The sequence below is a fragment of the Clarias gariepinus genome, chromosome 20, assembly GCF_024256425.1.
Source record: "Clarias gariepinus isolate MV-2021 ecotype Netherlands chromosome 20, CGAR_prim_01v2, whole genome shotgun sequence".
Lineage (NCBI taxonomy): Eukaryota > Metazoa > Chordata > Actinopteri > Siluriformes > Clariidae > Clarias > Clarias gariepinus.
The window spans coordinates 7,062,400-7,080,106 of NC_071119.1; the positions used below are offsets into that span (position 1 = coordinate 7,062,400).

Below are 17,707 nucleotides of genomic sequence, written 5' to 3' on the forward strand. Positions count from 1 at the left end.
AAGGTGAAAGTGAGTAACTGCGCGCGCTGTCGCGGTGTATATACTTTACAACACGCGTTTATCAATGCTCAAGCAATCGTAAAGGCTGACGAAACTGAACCAGTTCAAACACTGCCTGTTACAGTGAGTCACGAAACGAGTGCGTGTCCTGGGGCTGGAGATGACTGTATTCTCTCCATAGTACCTGTTAAAATAAAGTCCAAGAAAGGTAACAAGACAGTCGAAGTATACACCTTTATGGACCCAGGTAGCTCTGCTACCTTTTGCACAGTCATTAGCAAGGCGTCTAAACGTACAAGGTAAAAAATTTGACATTATGTTAAGCACCATGAATGCGAGGAAACAAGTAGAAAGTTACGTGCTTACTGACCCAGAGGTTAGAAGTCTGGAAGAAAACACCTTTGTTGAACTCCCCAAAGTGTTCACACAAAAGAGTATCCCAGTCTCAGTGAAAAACATTCCACAAAAGCACGACATCGATAAGTGGCCATACCTCAGCGAAGTAAAACTGCCTCACATTAATGCAGGAGTTGAAATTCTCATAGGTAACAAAGAGCACAGGCTCCTAGAACCATGGCGAGTAATTAACAGCAGGCACAATGGGCCATACGCAGTAAAGACCGCTCTTGGATGGACCATAAATGGACCTCTTCGAGAGTCGGTCGAGGAAGGCACATGTGACAATAAGCAAGTGAGCGAGTTTCCATCGAAAGTGTAGAACAAATGCTGATACAACAGTACAACCATGATTTTCCTGAACGGAATTGTGATGACAAAGCTGAGTTGTCACAAGAGGACTATCAGTTTTTAGACTCTACTAGTTTTTAGTAACTAACTCCCTGCAGTTCATTGACAATCACTTCTACATTGGCCTACCACTTAAGAAAGCAGCTATTCAAATGCCCAACAACCGAAGCGCAGCCATGCAGCGCGCACTGAACCTCAAACGGAAGTTTAAGCATAACCGCTCCTTTCACGAAGAGTATTTAAACTTCATGAACTTCATGTTTAAAAAGGGTCATGCAGTCAAGGTCCCCACACCTCACCTAAGTCGACAAGACGGGCAAGTGTGGTACATACCTCACCATGGTGTATACCATCCTCAAAAGAAAAAGCTAAGGGTAGTCTTTGACTTTTCTGCCAGCTATCAGGGAATATCATTAAATAGCGAGCTTCTGCAGGGACCCGATCTGACAAACTCACTCATTGGGGTGCTCACATGCTTTAGACAAGAGGAAGTTGCCATGATGGCAGAAGTGGAAGCCATGTACTATCAGTTTAGAGTTCCGGAAAAGGACACAGACTTGTTGCGTTTCCTGTGGTGGCCGAATGGAGACGTGAGTCAGGACTTGGTCGAGTATAAAATGGTTGTTCATTTGTTTGGTGCAAAGTCATCTCCAAGTGTAGCTAACTTCGCGCTTAGGGAAACAGCAGAAGAAAACCGCAGCAATGCATCTGCCGAGGCAGTCAACACAGTACTTAAAAACTTTTATGTAGACGACTGCTTGAAGTCTGTCTCTAGTCATGGTCAAGCAGTTGCACTATATAGTAATCTCACCAAACTGTGCGCAAGTGAAGGGGTTTCACCTCACCAAGTGGGCAAGTAGTAGTCGTACATTACTAACTTCCATCCCTGAGAGTGAAAGAATCAAAGACATGAGGGACTTAGATTTGAGGAAAGACGCACTCTCTGTTAAGAGAGCTCTAGGGGTGTTGTGGTGTATTAATTCAGACACGCTCAACTTTAAGATTAGTCTAAAAGAGCGGCCTGTGACTAGAAGAGGAGTCTTGTCAGTCACTAGTTCAATTTATGACCCCTTAGGCTTCCTTGCACCAGTCATACTGCCAGCTAAGATCTTAATGCAGTAGTTATGTAAAGAGAGACTCGCTTGGGATGATGACATTCCCGAACAATTTATAAAAAGATGGAGGGCCTGGCTACAAGAGTTGCATCAGTTGTCTGAGTTTAGTGTAGCAAGATGCGTAAAACCAGTTGACTTTGGAGTTACAACTACAGCATAACTTCACCACTTCTCAGATGCAAGTGAAATGGGATATGGAGTTGTCTCGTATATTAGGTTAGTAAATGCTGCTGGACTCACACACTGTGCATTCATGATGGGGAATTCTCGCGTAGCCCCCTTGAAACAAACTAATGGAATTGACAGCGGCAGTGGTTGCTGTAAACAACGACAAAATGTTGAAAGGTCAACTGGAAATAGAACTGCTGGACTCTGTGTTTTGGACCGACAGCACAACTGTCTTGAGATACATTGTTAATGAAAAACTTCGCTTTAAAACCTTTGTTGCTAACAGAATCTCCATCATACGAGAGTCAACCAAGCCACAGCAGTAGAGGTATGTCAACACTTCAAAAAACCCAGCTGACGCTGCTTCCAAAAGAGTTTCCTGTGAAAAATTCATGAAAAACAACAATTGGATCCATGGTCCCCCCTTTCTTAAAAAACTAGAGAGTAAATGGCCTGAGAACATTCACGATCTGTCGACGAAGGAGGATGACATTGAGATTAAACACTCAGCCTCAGCGAACCTCGTAAAGACTACAGAGAGCACAGATGCCGTGAGTAAACTGATTAACTATCACTCTGACTGGTATAAGTTAAAAAGATTTGTTGCCTGGATTCTTTGCATTAAAGACATGCTTAAACAGAGAACAAAAAGGATTAAGGGACAGGCAAACAACTCAATAACAGAAAACCATAAGTCTCTAACAATTAAGGACTTAACAATGGCAGAAAACTAAGTCATTAAGTTCGTTCAAAACCAAAACTTTAAAGACGAAATTTCCATGTTACAAAAGGGTAATGCATCCGTAAAAAGAAACAGTTGTCTTTTTAAACTAGATCCAGTACTGCAAGACGGAGTGCTAAGAGTTGGAGGACGTCTTGGTAGGTCAACAATGCCTGAGCATGCAAAACACCCTGTCATTATACCCAAAGACTCACACATTACAACTCTAATCTTAAGAAACACTCACGAACAGGTCGGACATTGTGGAAGGAATTATATGCTTTCAAAATTGCGGCAGAAATACTGGATTCCGACAGCAAATTCCCTTGTGAGAAAGTTTCTGTCCAGTTGTGTGACATGCAGAAAGATCAGAGCGAAGAATAGTGAACAAAAAATGTCAGAACTGCCACGCGATAGAATAACACCAGATCACCCACCGTTCACTAACGTAGGGGTAGACTATTTTGGACCCTTCAAGGTCAAACGGGGTAGAAGTAATGTTAAAAGATATGGCGTATTTTTACTTGTCTGACAAGAGCCTTGCACATTGAAGTCGCGCAGTCATTAGATACAGACTCCTGCCTAAATGCTATTCGACGCTTCATGTGCAGAAGAGGCCAGGTGTCAGTTATGAGAAGTGATAATGGAACAAACTTCATAGGCGCTGAGACTGAATTGCGTAAAGCTATCCAACAATGGAATCAGTCAAAAATTGAAGGCGTCCTCATGCAAAAGGGGATACAATGGATATTTAATCCTCCTGCTGCGTCTCACTTCGGTGGAATAAGGGAAAGGCAGATAAGGTCAGTTAAAAAAATCTTGAGGTCTGTCCTAAAAGAACAAACACTAAACGATGAGAGCTTGCATACATTCCTGTGTGAGGTGGAAGCTATAATGAATGACCGTCCCCTTACCACCGCTACAGACGATCCCACAGACCTGGAGCCCCTGACACCTAACCACCTGCTGCTGATAAAAAAACAGCCAAACTTGCCTCCTGGACTTTTCAAAAAGGAGGACACTTATGCACGTCGCAAGTGGAAGCAAATTCAGTACCTTGCCGACCTATTCTGGAAGCGATGGGTGCGTGAATACTTGCCCTTGCTTCAGGAGCGCCAAAAATGGTCTCAGGTGAGAAAAAACCTCACGATCGGAGACGTAGTTCTAATAATTGATGAGTCTTCTCCAAGAAATTCATGGGTCGTCGGACGGATCACGAAAGTGTTCCCTGATAAAAAAAAGACTTGTGAGACGTGTACTGGTCAAAACTAAAACCAGTACCATGGAAAGACCCATCGATAAGCTGTGCCTGATATGTGAAATGGACTGTTAATTACCATATAAAGTAGTCATGTTCCTTTTATTTTGGTATGCAGCGATATGAATACCTTAAGTTAAACTATTAACAAATGTTTAAAGTGTTAAGAAAGCTAATTCAAATTTTAATCCAATAGTAAATGTTGTGGCCCAATTATAAAAAAAGGAAAAAAACAATAAAACAAAAAAATGTGTGTAATTGTCAGTCTTCCTGCCTGTCAATTAGGGGCTGGAAGTGTAAGGGCCATATTTCATTCTTGTGATTTGTTATGTTTATCTTATTTCAGTTTATTAGTTAAGCATTAAGCATTATATTTATAATTTGTATTGTGACATCATTTCATGGGTTGTTCTGTGACATCATCCCACAGTTACGTAGTTTCATGTCTATCACGCACGTTAGTTGTTAGTTGTTGTTAAGACATGGAAGGATACAGAAAGGTGTGGAGCACACAAGCTTTTGACCGTGAGACAGTAAGCTAAAAGGAATACAGTAAAATAAGTTGTTGTAACTGTAATCTATCGAAGCTACAGAACACAGCAAGCGACTTGTCGTGACTACAGTGGATTTATGCAAGAAACTGTAACAACCGTTGTTTTTGATGTTGAAAATAAACAAGAGACAAAGAAATCAACGAAAGTCGTCAGTGAAACTGTGTAACAAAAGACACGCGTCAGAACTTGTGAATAACATGCACGTACAACTGCTATAAAGTCAAAATAAAACAAATTTACCTGCACTTTACCATTGAAAAGAATCGTAACAGAGCAGTGTTTCTGTGTAGAACAGAGTGTGTCTGTGAAGGCGAAAGTAGGAGGGTTCTGTGTGTGTGTGTGTGTGTGTGTGTGTGTGTGTGTGTGTGTGTGTGGGAGCAACATTTCCCAGCACATTTTTGTGTTCACAGTCTTTCCAGTAAAGGTTGTCAGTTCCTAGTAATAATCCTGTGATTTGAATCTTACTTTTTAACAAAAATAGCTTTAAAATCACATAAAGCACATGGTTTTAGCTTTTTAAACAGTTTTAACAAAAATTATAGACAGGTCTGACATTTAATAACCACATGTAAGAACAAAAGCTGCATGCCATAGTCTTCTCATGTGAACATTATGGGAATTAAATCACAATTTCCAAGATTAGTGTAGCCATGCACAAGCTGATCTATGTAGATTACAGAAGCTGGGAATTGTAAACATCAATTGCTTACAGCTGTGTGTACATACAAGCAAATAACAACTTACATGTGTGTATCCTGGTGAATCTAACACACAAATTGTTCTGACTATTTAAATAATAATTTACATTTGGATTTGTTCTATTAATTAAAGCATAGCATGTGATTTAGGTCATAGGTCATGTTTTACAAGAAAATAAATTATGATGTTGCACAGCTGAAGATTTTAATTAAAACACTGGAAAAAAATAATTTTTTCAGTTTCTTTGACTTTTATCCTGTTTTGCTATTTGTCAAGGTGCAACCCACTTGTAGCAGGGACAGAATACAAATTTAGAACTTGGTTTGTGCACACATTGACCCTCCCAATCAATCTTGGAGATTCTAAGAGCAAATATATTGTGTGTATTGTGAGTTATAATGTAAGCAACTAAGACGCTTTAGAAATATCATATATATAACTGCTTTAGTCATTAGCACATTAGTATGGATTAATACAATTAACGCCTTTTTTCCATCCCAACATTTTTGCAGTTTGTGGTACCTTCAACTGTTAAATAAATTACTTTGACCAAATGGGTAAAAATTAAATTAATGATAAATGCACATGACCTAGCTATGCAAATACAGTATTGTAACATTAATAAAGTGTTTGCTAATACATATAATAAATTACTAACAAATATACACAACTGCAATCAAATTAAAAACTTCACCAAATCATTTTAAAATACAGTAAAGTCTGGGATTGAATTTACACATCCATGAAATCAAATCAAACCAATATCAACTTATATTGATATAAATCTCATTACAATGTGACTGTTTCACTCCATTCCTCACATCTTATTTTCAAGCCAAATATAAATCTTGAGTACCTTGTTGTTGAACACGTTGGTTACTCTTTGTGTTAATATAATCTTTCTCAGTGTCGTAGACTTCAAAATCATCTGTAAGTGTGTAGGTGACCACCGTCATGTCCTCGTTGTTAATTTTCTTTGACTGCTTCATCTTCATATATAAATTTAATTATTTTCTTAATTATAAAACCTCTGAACACAACTGTCCAGCTGCACCTCTTTACCCCAGTGTGTCGTATGCTGTGTGTCATGCATTTAAAAGTGTGTTTTGCTGACAGTAAAGGAAATGAGCAGCTGTGGTTTCATGTGATGAGAGGGGAAGATAACAGAGCTGCTGTGCTCAGGCTCGATACACAGTCTTATTAAGCACTTAAAAATATATATATTACATAACAATATTAATGTAGGGTTGTACTGTCACTACCCTGAAATCCTCATCATTCATTTAGGGTTGTGGGGGGCCTGGAGCCTATACCAGGAGACTTAGAGGATGAGGCGGGGTACACTTGGACAGGGTGCCAATCCATCAAGGGCACACCAAGGGCACACACACATACAGACACTCACACATTCTGTCAAGGATGGAGGCCGGGGCAAAAAGAACCCAATGGCAGACACAGACTTACTTCAAGAAATTTTATTTGAAGCAAGGGCTTAAATATATGGTGGCTGAGGAAACGTAGTATGTGTGTGTGTGTGTGCGCCTGAGAAAGTCAGCGCACAGCAGCGCTCCCCCGGTCACTGCCTTCAGCTTTGCGGGGTCCATCTGAATCCTAGATGGAGCGACAATGAAGCCCAGGAAGAAAACTGTGCTACTGTGGATCTCGCACTTCTCCGCCTTGACAAACAGTTGATTCTCAAGCAACCTCTGGAGTACCTGGCGGACGTGCATTTTATGTTCCTCCAAGGAGCGCGAGAAAATGAGAATATCGTCTAGATAAACTAAAGCAAAGATATTGATAAAATCTCTAAGGACATCATTAACTAGGGCTTGGAATACTGCTGGGGCGTGGCCAAACCAAACGGCATGACCAGGTATTCATAATGCCTTGACGGGGTGTTGAAAGCGGTCTTCCACTCGTCCCCTTCTCTAATTCTGACCAGATGGTAGGCGCTGCGCAGGTCCAGTTTCGTGAAGAGTTGGACCTCCTGCAGGAGGTCAAAAGCAGTGGACATCAAGGGCAGAGGATACCGGTTCTTGACTGTGATATCATTTAGTCCCCTGTAATCAATACAGGGGCGTAGGGTCCCGTCTTTCTTGTCCACAAAGAAAAACCTGGCGCCAGCAGGTGATGAGGATGGTCTAATGATGCCAGCGGCTAAGGCCTCAGAAATTTATTGGTCCATGGAGTTCCTCTCATTATGTGAAAGTGAGAAGAGGCGATCCCGAGGTGGGGCTGTGCCAGGCAGGAGGTCGATGGCGCAGTCGTAGGGACGATGAGGGGGAAGAGAGACAGCACGGGACCTGCTGAAAACGGTCTTGAGACCGACGTAATCAGGTGGAACCTTTGGGAGTTCAGGGATCTCCTCTGGGGTGCTTGGGGCTCCGGTGGGGCAAAGAGCAGATTTCAGGCAAAAGGCTAGGCAGAGAGGACTCCATTCGAGGATTGTATTGTTTCTCCAGTATACATGAGGGTTGTGGCGAACCAGCCAAGGACATCCGAGCACCAGGTGGCACTGAGCCTTATCCATGACCAGGAATGAAATTTCTTCAGAGTGGTTCCCGGAGGCCCTTAGGTTAACCAGCACGGTGCGACAGGTGATCGGAGGGAGTAGTGTTCCATCGAGGGCGTGGACGGACAGTGGCACATTCAGAGGAAGAGTGGGGATACGTAGTTCCCTGACCTTCGTGGCGCAGATAATATTCTGATCAGAGCCGGAGTCGATGAGGGCATGAGCTACGTAGGGCTGGTTGTCTAGGAAGAGGGTGACAGGAAGAACTGGACGGCCTCTAAGCAACTGCTCTTGGGTGTGCCCCTCCAGTGTGCCTAGATTCACTGGGGGGGGGGCTGGCTTTTAATGGACACTGCAGACGTAGGTGTCCGACCTGGCCACAATAGAGGCACGCCCCTGCCTGGATCCGGCGTTGTCGCTCCTCTAGCGAAATCCGGGTTCGCCCAACCTGCATGGGCTGGGCAGGGACGGTGATGCAGCAGGGATCGCCAGCGTCCCAGACAGCTGTTCCCCACTCACGGGTTTTTTCCGTAAGGAGGGTGATGATGTACACCACCTTGGATCGCTCAGTAGGAAAGGTAGAGAGCTGGAGTTCAAGCAGCAAGGAACACTGTGACAAAAATGACCGACAGGTGCCAGGGTCTCCATTGTAGGGTTGAGGATTGGGTAAGCGAGGCTCGTGCCAAGCTGGAGGTGTGAGCGTGGATGGGAGGACGGAGAATGCCTGCTGGAACTGATTTGACAGTTGAGATAGACTCTGAGATATCTGTTGGAGGCTTTGCTGTTGAGAGTTAATGAGAGCACCTTGTTGGGCAACAGTCTGGCGAAGCCTGGCCTCAGATTGGTTACTAGCCCGCAGCTGGGATTTGGTGCTAAAGCCCGGCCGGGGTCGAAAAGTGTCTGCTGGGTCTGCCATGGCCGCAGTATACTGTCAAGGATGGAGGCCGGGGCGAAAAAAACCCAATAGCAGACACAGACTTAATTCAAGGAATTTTATTTGAAGCTAGGGGTTAAATATATGGTGGCTGGGGAAACGTAGTGTGTGTGTGTGTGTGTGTGTGTGCCTGAGAAAGTCAGCGCGCAGCAGCGCGGGCGGTGTGTGTGTGTGTGTGTGAATTGGTCCACCGCAGCGGGGGGTGGGGGTAGGGGGAGCGCACACGTGCGTGTGTGTGTGTCTGAGAAAGTCAGCGCCCAGCGGTGCGGGTGTGTGTGTGTGTGTGTCTGAGAAAGTCAGCGTGCAGCGGCGCGGGTGTGTGTGTGTGTGTGTGAGTACCGAATATTTCGAGGAGTAGGCTGTGGCGTGACGAGGGTCAAGGTGACGACGTCGGAAATCCTTTGCGAACCCGAAAGCAGGCACGAACCTTACGCCGTCTCAGCGAGGTGCGCGGGTTGTGCGACTGAATTTCCGTGATGGTTTCGGTGTGCTGGCTTTTTCCGAGAACAGAGAAAGGCAGAAAGATTCGGATCCTGAAGAATAGGAGCACGATGCGCGCCAGGAGAGTGTCCTAAGATGGTGGAGGCGCGCGCCAGTAGAGCTGGGAGATCGTCACTAGCGGTGGAGCGGGGGGAGAGAATCGGCGTTGTTTACCAGGTAAGGGTCGATAACCAAAAATCCAGCCACGAGAGCAGAACAAATCGATAGGGGCGGGTGCGAGAATCAGATTCCCAATACAGGCAGGGTCAAACCCGAGAATCAGTCCAAGAACAGGTGAGATAATCAAGGGAAGAGACAAGAAGAGAAGTCCAAAGGGCAGCGAGGTCGGCAACAGGTCAAAATCCAGAGAGAAAATATCCGAGAGAAAACGGGAGGCACATGAGCGAGATACTGCGGCACAGACTGGTGCGCTCTGCATGCTTTTAAGGCCTGGGGATGATGTTCTTAATTAAATACAGGTGTGTCGTGATTGAACGCTGGGTGCGCTGAAACTCTGGAATGGAGTTAGGATTGTGAGGCGCTTGGTGGCTGGGGCTGGCTCGTGACACACATTCATTTAAATTATTTCACATGAATCTGTTCAAATGTTCCTGCAGTAAAATTAAGATGATATATATATATATATATATATATATATATATATATATATATATATATATATATATATATATAAATAAATACAGAAATTATATAATATCATCGTCTCTTCACTGGTGAATCTTATGTTGGTGTCCACTGCATTAATATGGTTTCTGAACACCTCTACTTAGGACAAAATGGCTTAAACTTAATTGAGACTAAGCACTGCATGTTGTTGTTGGTCTTTCGGCTGCTCCTGACAAGGGGTCGCCACAGCGAAATATCCAGTCGGCACTAGAACTTGGCACAGGTTTTACGCCGGATGCCCTTCCTGATGCAACCCTCCCATTTTATCCAGGCTTGGGTTCGGCACTGTGTCCAGTGGCTGGGAATCGAACCCGGGCCTTCCGCATGGCAGGCAAAACACCTACCACTGAGCCACCAGTGCCCATAGATGAAGCACTGTATCAAAACAGAATTTTTTTATTTATTTATTTATTTGTTTAGATATCTGGTCATATCTTCACAAAAATTCTCACATATTCTTAAGGCAGTTTATCTGTTGTCTGCTCAAATTCCTGTTAAGTTCAATTATTCCTGCTTGATCTTCAAATCTCACCAAGAAAACTCCCCAGTGTTGAATTAACACCCAACATGTTTATACAGGCCCTATTGATCTCTGGAAGTGTTAAATCGACACTGGAGATTTTACTGGAGGTTTTTATTATTGTTATAATAATTATTTAGTTTTATTATTGTATTGCTATTTTAATATTTATTTAAATAAATATATTATTTTATATTATTATCAAATACTGCAACCCTGAACATTTTGTTTTAAGTGCAGATCTCTGATTAAGTAATTAGGGCTAAATATAGGCTCTGGTTTTTAGTACAGGCAGTTAAGTTAAACCACACAAACCACAAACAACATTCAGAGGTTTGTCTCTGTAGCTGATCTTTTTAGAGTCTTTGTAGAGAGAATATCCAGATATTCTCACAGCGTCACTTCCTGTCATGATAACAAAACACACATGTTTAACAACAGCAGACTGTCACTCTGGGAACTGCAGCAGAGACCGAACAGCCGATCGCACCTTATCAAACTGCTGTTAATGCCATGTAAGTACGGTGGCCCAGAAGGGCAAATCATCTTTCCCGTATATGTGTGTTTTTTTTTTCTTGAAAATGTCCGCTTTTTCCCTTATAAATGTCTTTTTTTTCCCTTGAAAATGTCTGCTTTTTCCCTTATAAATGTCGTTTTTTTTCCATTGAAAATGTCCGCTTTTTCCCTTATAAATGTCGTTTTTTTTCCCTTGAAAATGTCCGCTTTTTCCCTTATAAATGTTTTTTTTTCTTAAAAAATGTCCGCTTTTTCCCTTATAAATGTCATTTTTTTCCCTTATAAATGTCATTTTTTTTCCCTTATAAATGTTTTTTTTTCCATTGAAAATGTACGCTTTTTCCCTTATAAATGTCGTTTTTTCCCTTATAAATGTGTTTTTTTTCCATTGAAAATGTGCGCTTTTTCCCGTGTAACTGTGCGCTTTTTCCCGTGTAAATGTCTGCTCTTTACCGTTTGTGCGCAACTACTTCTTTCCCGTGTGAGAACTCTTTCTCCAGTATTTTGCAAGCTAAAAGCTAAAGCTAATGCGCAAAGGACTATGGGAGTGGGGTCAAAACGCAACTGAACACGGAACCTTTCCGGATATCAGCTCCAGCACTCAACATCATGGAGTATACAGTGAATTATAGCGTGATAAAGTTATAATTTTCACTAAATTTTCAACTGCACACAATTACCAGGTAATGTTTAATATATAAAATTAATCAGATTTTACTGTTTAAGGCACTAATGATAACTTTGTAGCAGTGTTAATAATATTGGAGTGTTTGGGGAAAATGCCGAGCCGAGTGTAAATGGCAGTGATTAAAAGGAATATTATCTCATTTAGACCATTAAACACTGATGTAAACCATCAGCTCCATGGAATCTCTGTAATATACATCCACATATGGATTTATAAGCAAGCTAATTTCACTATGCTAACCGCTAGCGCTTAGCATGGGGAAACTAGCTTGTTTATTAATATATATTAGTTTAATAGTGTATTTGGACACCTATACGTGATGTAAACAGTTAGCTCTATTGTTTTTGTAAAATGTCTGTCCAAATATGGATCTATAAGCAAGCTAATATCACTATGCTAACCACTAGCGCTTAGCATGCGGAAACTAGCTTGTTTATTAATATATATTAGTTTAATAGTGTATTTGGACACATATACGTGATGTAAACAGTTAGCTCTATTGTTTTTGTAAAATGCCTATCCAAATATGAATCTATAAGCAAGCTAATATAATTATGCTAAGCGCTAGCTTACTAAAAGAGCTAAGATAGCAGCAACTATTGCTAATTATCCCTGAGCTGCTCCTGTTATGTGCTAAATGTTACAGATGGTTAACGAATTGTTGTATGTAGTTTATTGGAGCTCCTGAGTGCCATATAATGTATACTGCTGTATAATGTAGTGGTTTTATTATAGCTAGAGATCTTCTGAATAGTTAGTTATGTGCTTACACAATGTATGTAACAGTCAAGAAAAGGGGCTTTTGTTCAGGTTCTATCTATTCTAGTCATTAAAGTCATTAAATATATGTTTATACTCCTTATAATATGTATGATTGTGTGTTTTTCTTCTCACAGTGAACTGTGTGTAAATCATCAACTGCCTGTGTATCAGCTGATTTCTACACCAGCTTTACATCCTGAGCAGAAGGTGAGTGCTCTGAAGTATTTACCTCTCTTTTCAAGAACACCACTGAGCACATCTTAATCAGGGAACAGGGACACATTTCTCTTCATGAACATGTGTGTGTTAATGAATGGTGAAGATGGGGCCAAATTTTGCAGCAATCCTTAATAGCAAAACCAAATAATTGGTTTTAATACACAGCATTACTAAAAGCTTGCATTCTATGAAATTTTGTGTGCGTGCCTGCCTGCGTGTGTCAAACTGATGTCATATGATGTCAAACATCATGAAGTGATATTAACTTGCTTATAAAGCCATATGTGGATGTATATTACAGAGATGCCATGGAGCTGCATAGTAACACCATGAAGTCTTTTTACTAGACACTTATAATAACATGTCTTTATTTCTCCCCTGTTGTAGATTGTCGTGGAGAGGACGGACCCTTGATGCTCTGCCTTTTTGCACCAACAATACATACATGTATTTTATTAATTTGTAAATAAAGTCTTTAATATAATTTTATAGTTGAGTATTTATTTCTAGTTTGCTTATTATTTAGCAAAACAGTTAAAGTGCATGTAAAGCATTGCTGCAAATGACACTGAATAGAATCAGATGTTACTCCACTCTGTGTGAGGGTACAGGCTTATATACAGTATGTGATTTTAGCATCAATAATGTTTTTCTACTAACTAAAGCATGCTGCCTTGGAGATATTAGTGACATCTCTCTTTCAGTTCGAACAACATATTCCATAATATTTATGAATACATTAATCCCATATGTTCAGCAGTTAAAACAGAGGTTCTTAAACATTTTACAGCGAAGGACTCCTTCAACTGTAAAACAAACACCTCTGCATACATTTACTTATAGTGCATTTCCAAAATTACATTTTTATGTTATTCAAAAAGTAAAACCTTTTGTTTTCATTTAAATCATTAATAATTAAATGATCCATGAAAATCAAAAATCTAGTATGTCAAAATATTAGAATATTTCACTTCGATCATGGGGAAGACTGCTGACCTAACAAGTTGTCCAGAAGATGATCATCTACACCTTCCAGAAGGAGTGTAGGCCCTCAAGGTCAAACTTTACCACCAACTATTTCACTGACCATGTTGTTGCTTGATTTGCCAGCCATCTCACCTGACCTTAGGTTTCATGGGACAGATGAGCTGAAATCTGAGTTAAATTTCAAGCTGAATGCTTCAAGTGTGATCTGCAAACATAACCAGGGTGTCATGTTTAACAGCTTAATGCAATGGGTTACATAAAAACACCAACTATTTGAAAATATGTAGGCTTATGAATAGTGGCAACGTATATCTACTGTATGTACAGTGAATGTATGTTCAAGAATAAGAGTATCATAAATTGACCAATAATTAAAATACACATGTAAACAATGAGTCTGTCATTTGAAATGCCGTTTATCTAAAAAAATTAGAATATTGTGCAAAAGTGTTTAAGTTTTAAAATTATTGGGGGGGAAACACATTCACAAGGGAAACATCATACACATAGAAAAAAAAATCATAGAGCACAATAAAAAAATTATATATTCACAAGGAAAAAAATTATAAATTTACAAGGGAAAATAATACACTAACAAGGGAAAAATAATGCACTTACAAGGGAAAAATAATGCACTTACAAGGGAAAAATAATACACTAACAAGGGAAAAATTATGCACTAACAAGGGAAAAATAATACATTCACAAGGGAAAATGTATATACTTATAGGTGAAAAATAATACATTTACAAGGGAAAAATTATATACCTACAAGGGAAAAATTCCCCCTAGATAATACATGCTGTTTCCCTTGTAAATGTGTTTTTTCCCTTGTAAGTGTGTGCTTTTTCCATTATAAATGTCATTGTTCCCCTTGAAAATGTGCGCTTTTTCCCTTATAAATGTTTTTTTTTCCTTGAAAATGTGCGCTTTTTCCCTTATAATTGTTTTTTTTTCCTTGAAAATGTGCACTTTTTCCCTTATAAATGTGCGCTTTTTCCCTTATAATTGTTTTTTTTTCCTTGAAAATGTGCACTTTTTCCCTTATAAATGTTGTTTTTTCCCTTATAAATGTGTTTTTTTTCCCTTGAAAATGTGCGCTTTTTCCCTTATAAATGTCGTTTTTTTTCCCTTATAAATGTGTTTTTTTTTCCCTTGAAAATGTCCGCTTTTTCCCTTATAAATGTCGTTTTTTTCCCTTATAAATGTGTTTTTTTTTTTCCTTGAAAATGTGCGCTTTTTCCCTTATGAATGTCGTTTTTTACCTTATAAATGTGTTTTTTTCCATTGAAAATGTGCGCTTTTTCCCTTATAAATGTCGTTTTTTACCTTATAAATGTGTTTTTTTTTTCTTGAAAATGTCCGCTTTTTCCCTTATAAATGTCTTTTTTTTCCCTTATAAATGGTTTTTTTTCCATTGAAAATGTCCGCTTTTTCCCTTATAAATGTCGTTTTTTCCCTTATAAATGTCATTTTTTTCCCTTATAAATGTCATTTTTTTCCATTGAAAATGTGCGCTTTTTCCCGTGTAACTGTGCGCTTTTTCCCGTGTAAATGTCTGCTCTTTACCGTTTGTGCGCAACTACTTCTTTCCCGTGTGAGAACTCTTTCTCCAGTATTTTGCAAGCTAAAAGCTAAAGCTAATGCGCAAAGGACTATGGGAGTGGGGTCAAAACGCAACTGAACACGGAACCTTTCCGGATATCAGCTCCAGCACTCAACATCATGGAGTATACAGTGAATTATAGCGTGATAACGTTATAATTTTCACTAAATTTTCAACTGCACACAATTACCAGGTAATGTTTAATATATAAAATTAATCAGATTTTACTGTTTTAGGCACTAATGATAACTTTGTAGCAGTGTTAATACTATTGGAGTGTTTGGGGGAAATGCCGAGCCGAGTGTAAATGGCAGTGATTAAAAGGAATATTATCTCATTTAGACCATTAAACACTGATGTAAACCATCAGCTCCATGGAATCTCTGTAATATACATCCACATATGGATTTATAAGTTTGGCTAATATACCGCTAGCGCTTAGCATATTAAAACTAGCTTGAGTGTTAATTATTATTTGTACACATACCTGGTGTAAATAAGCAGCTACGAAACATTTAACATTCATTCATAAAGCAATTCTGTACGAACGTTGCAACAATTTTTTTTTTTGAGTGACGTTGAGGCAGATGACGTCATGCGTTGCGTGGCGCGATGAAGCAGATGGAGTAGTACTACATTTAGGAACCTTGTCTCAAACTGTTGTTCTACAGGGCACAAAATGTTTTGTGTGTTCTGTGGACATGCCTTGGCTCGTTCGGGTTTGTTTTGCGTTTCTTGTGGACGTAATCAGCAAACAGGCAACCAAGTAGAACAGGTAACACACGAAACTTCTGTGGAAGAGTTAATAGTTAACTATTTCCATGCTGGTCACACACACGCTGTCATTTTAGATTTGTTATCAAGCGTGCACGGAATCCACTTTTGTCTTCGAACTTTAAAAAACAAATTGCGTAATCTGAGATTATACAGAAAAAAAAACTTTTCTGATTTGGCTGATGTTCGAAGAGCAGTTGTATGCGAGTTGAGAGGGCCAGGACAGCTTTTTGGATATAGGACAATGTGGCGTGTACTTAGACAAAAATACCGCCTAACTGTGAAACGGATTGTTGTGATGAGACTATTGTCTGCACTGAATCCAGTGGGAACCCATGCCCGCAGACAGCACCGCTTACTGCGTCGCGCATATCATTCACTCGGGCCGAACTACATATGGCACGTGGATGGTTATGACAAACTAAAACCATATGGGTTTGCATTAAATGGTTGCATTGATGGTTTTTCCAGGCGCATAATGTGGCTAGAGTGTGGACCGACCAACAGCAATCCCGCTGTGATTGCAAAGTACTTTTTGGATTGTGTCAGTTCCATTGGAGTGGTTCCTATGAGAATTAGGACTGACTGTGGGACAGAAAATGGTACTTTAGCCGCTATACAATGTACACTTCGTTCCGAGCACACTGACTATTATGCAGGAGCAAGGAGTCACATGTATGGCAGCAGTACAAGCAACCAGAGGATTGAATCCTGGTGGTCAGTTTTTAGAAAGGGAAGGTTGGTATAAACTTTGTCCTTTTACATTTAATGGAGCATTGTCTGTTATTTATATAAATAAACAAGATTTTTTTGTTTGTACATTTGGTCAGAACCCACTCTTTCAATTTTATCTCTAAATTTCATATATTTCAAAAGTCTGTCTGTCTGTCTGTGTACTGTTTGTCACACCAGCAGCTGGCTGGACAGAATTTTATTATACATTGCCAGTTCTTTGGTATTTGCCCTAAGTTAAATCTGCTTCATAAACAAAATCAAAACGACTAGAAGGGATGTTATGTGCAAGATGACTTGCAGCATTCAGTGCTTTTTGTTACAAATATAGTCACAAAAAGCAATAATGTGAGGAGCAACTATGAGATAAAACATGGGTCTTTAGAGTAAGCATATTCACATCAGTGTGAAATGAGTGCGTGTAACATATCTGAACTGAAAGACCCCAAAATGTTGAGTAAAAGTGATGTTATGAACAGTTATGTGCTGGATTCAATAATCTAATTTAAAATATGTTACTAATGAGCTACTTGCTCAATGTGAACAATCACCTGCACCAATAGATATTAATTAGAAAAGATAAACTGAATATTTTTACTGGGATTAGTTCATATTTGTACCTTTGCTAAAATAAAAATTGAACAGCGCTGAAGTTGTATTTTAACACGCTTCAATCGCTTTAAGACAAAAAGTACAAGAAGACATAACGCACTCAACCTTACAGATTCAACCTGAAATAATATCACTGATTACATTAAAGATAAGCAGATAATTTTTAGCTTTAACCTTTTAACTATTTCTACAAACTCTTTTCTCATCAATGATGGGTACTAATAGTATCCTAAAATCATTATTTTTCAAACAGGGCACAGTTCTGGATCGAGCTGTTTGCTGACATGCTTGACCAGGGACTTTTTGACGGAAGTCATACTCATCAGTGTTTGATGCGCTTCTGTTTCATGGAAGTTTTACAAGAGGATCTAGGCCAGTGCAAGCTACAATGGAACCTACACCGCATCAGACCATCT

General features: G+C 40.0%; 1 long non-coding RNA gene across 1 annotated transcript; it reads left to right on the top strand.

The window, feature by feature from the left end:
* Nucleotides 1-11,271: 11,271 nt before the first annotated feature.
* On the top strand, nt 11,272-13,064 carry LOC128508608 (uncharacterized). Its single transcript, XR_008355935.1, has 3 exons — nt 11,272-11,594; nt 12,496-12,568; nt 12,968-13,064. It is a non-coding gene; the product is annotated as an uncharacterized LOC128508608 (long non-coding RNA).
* The last annotated feature ends 4,643 nt before the right edge of the window (nt 13,065-17,707 follow it).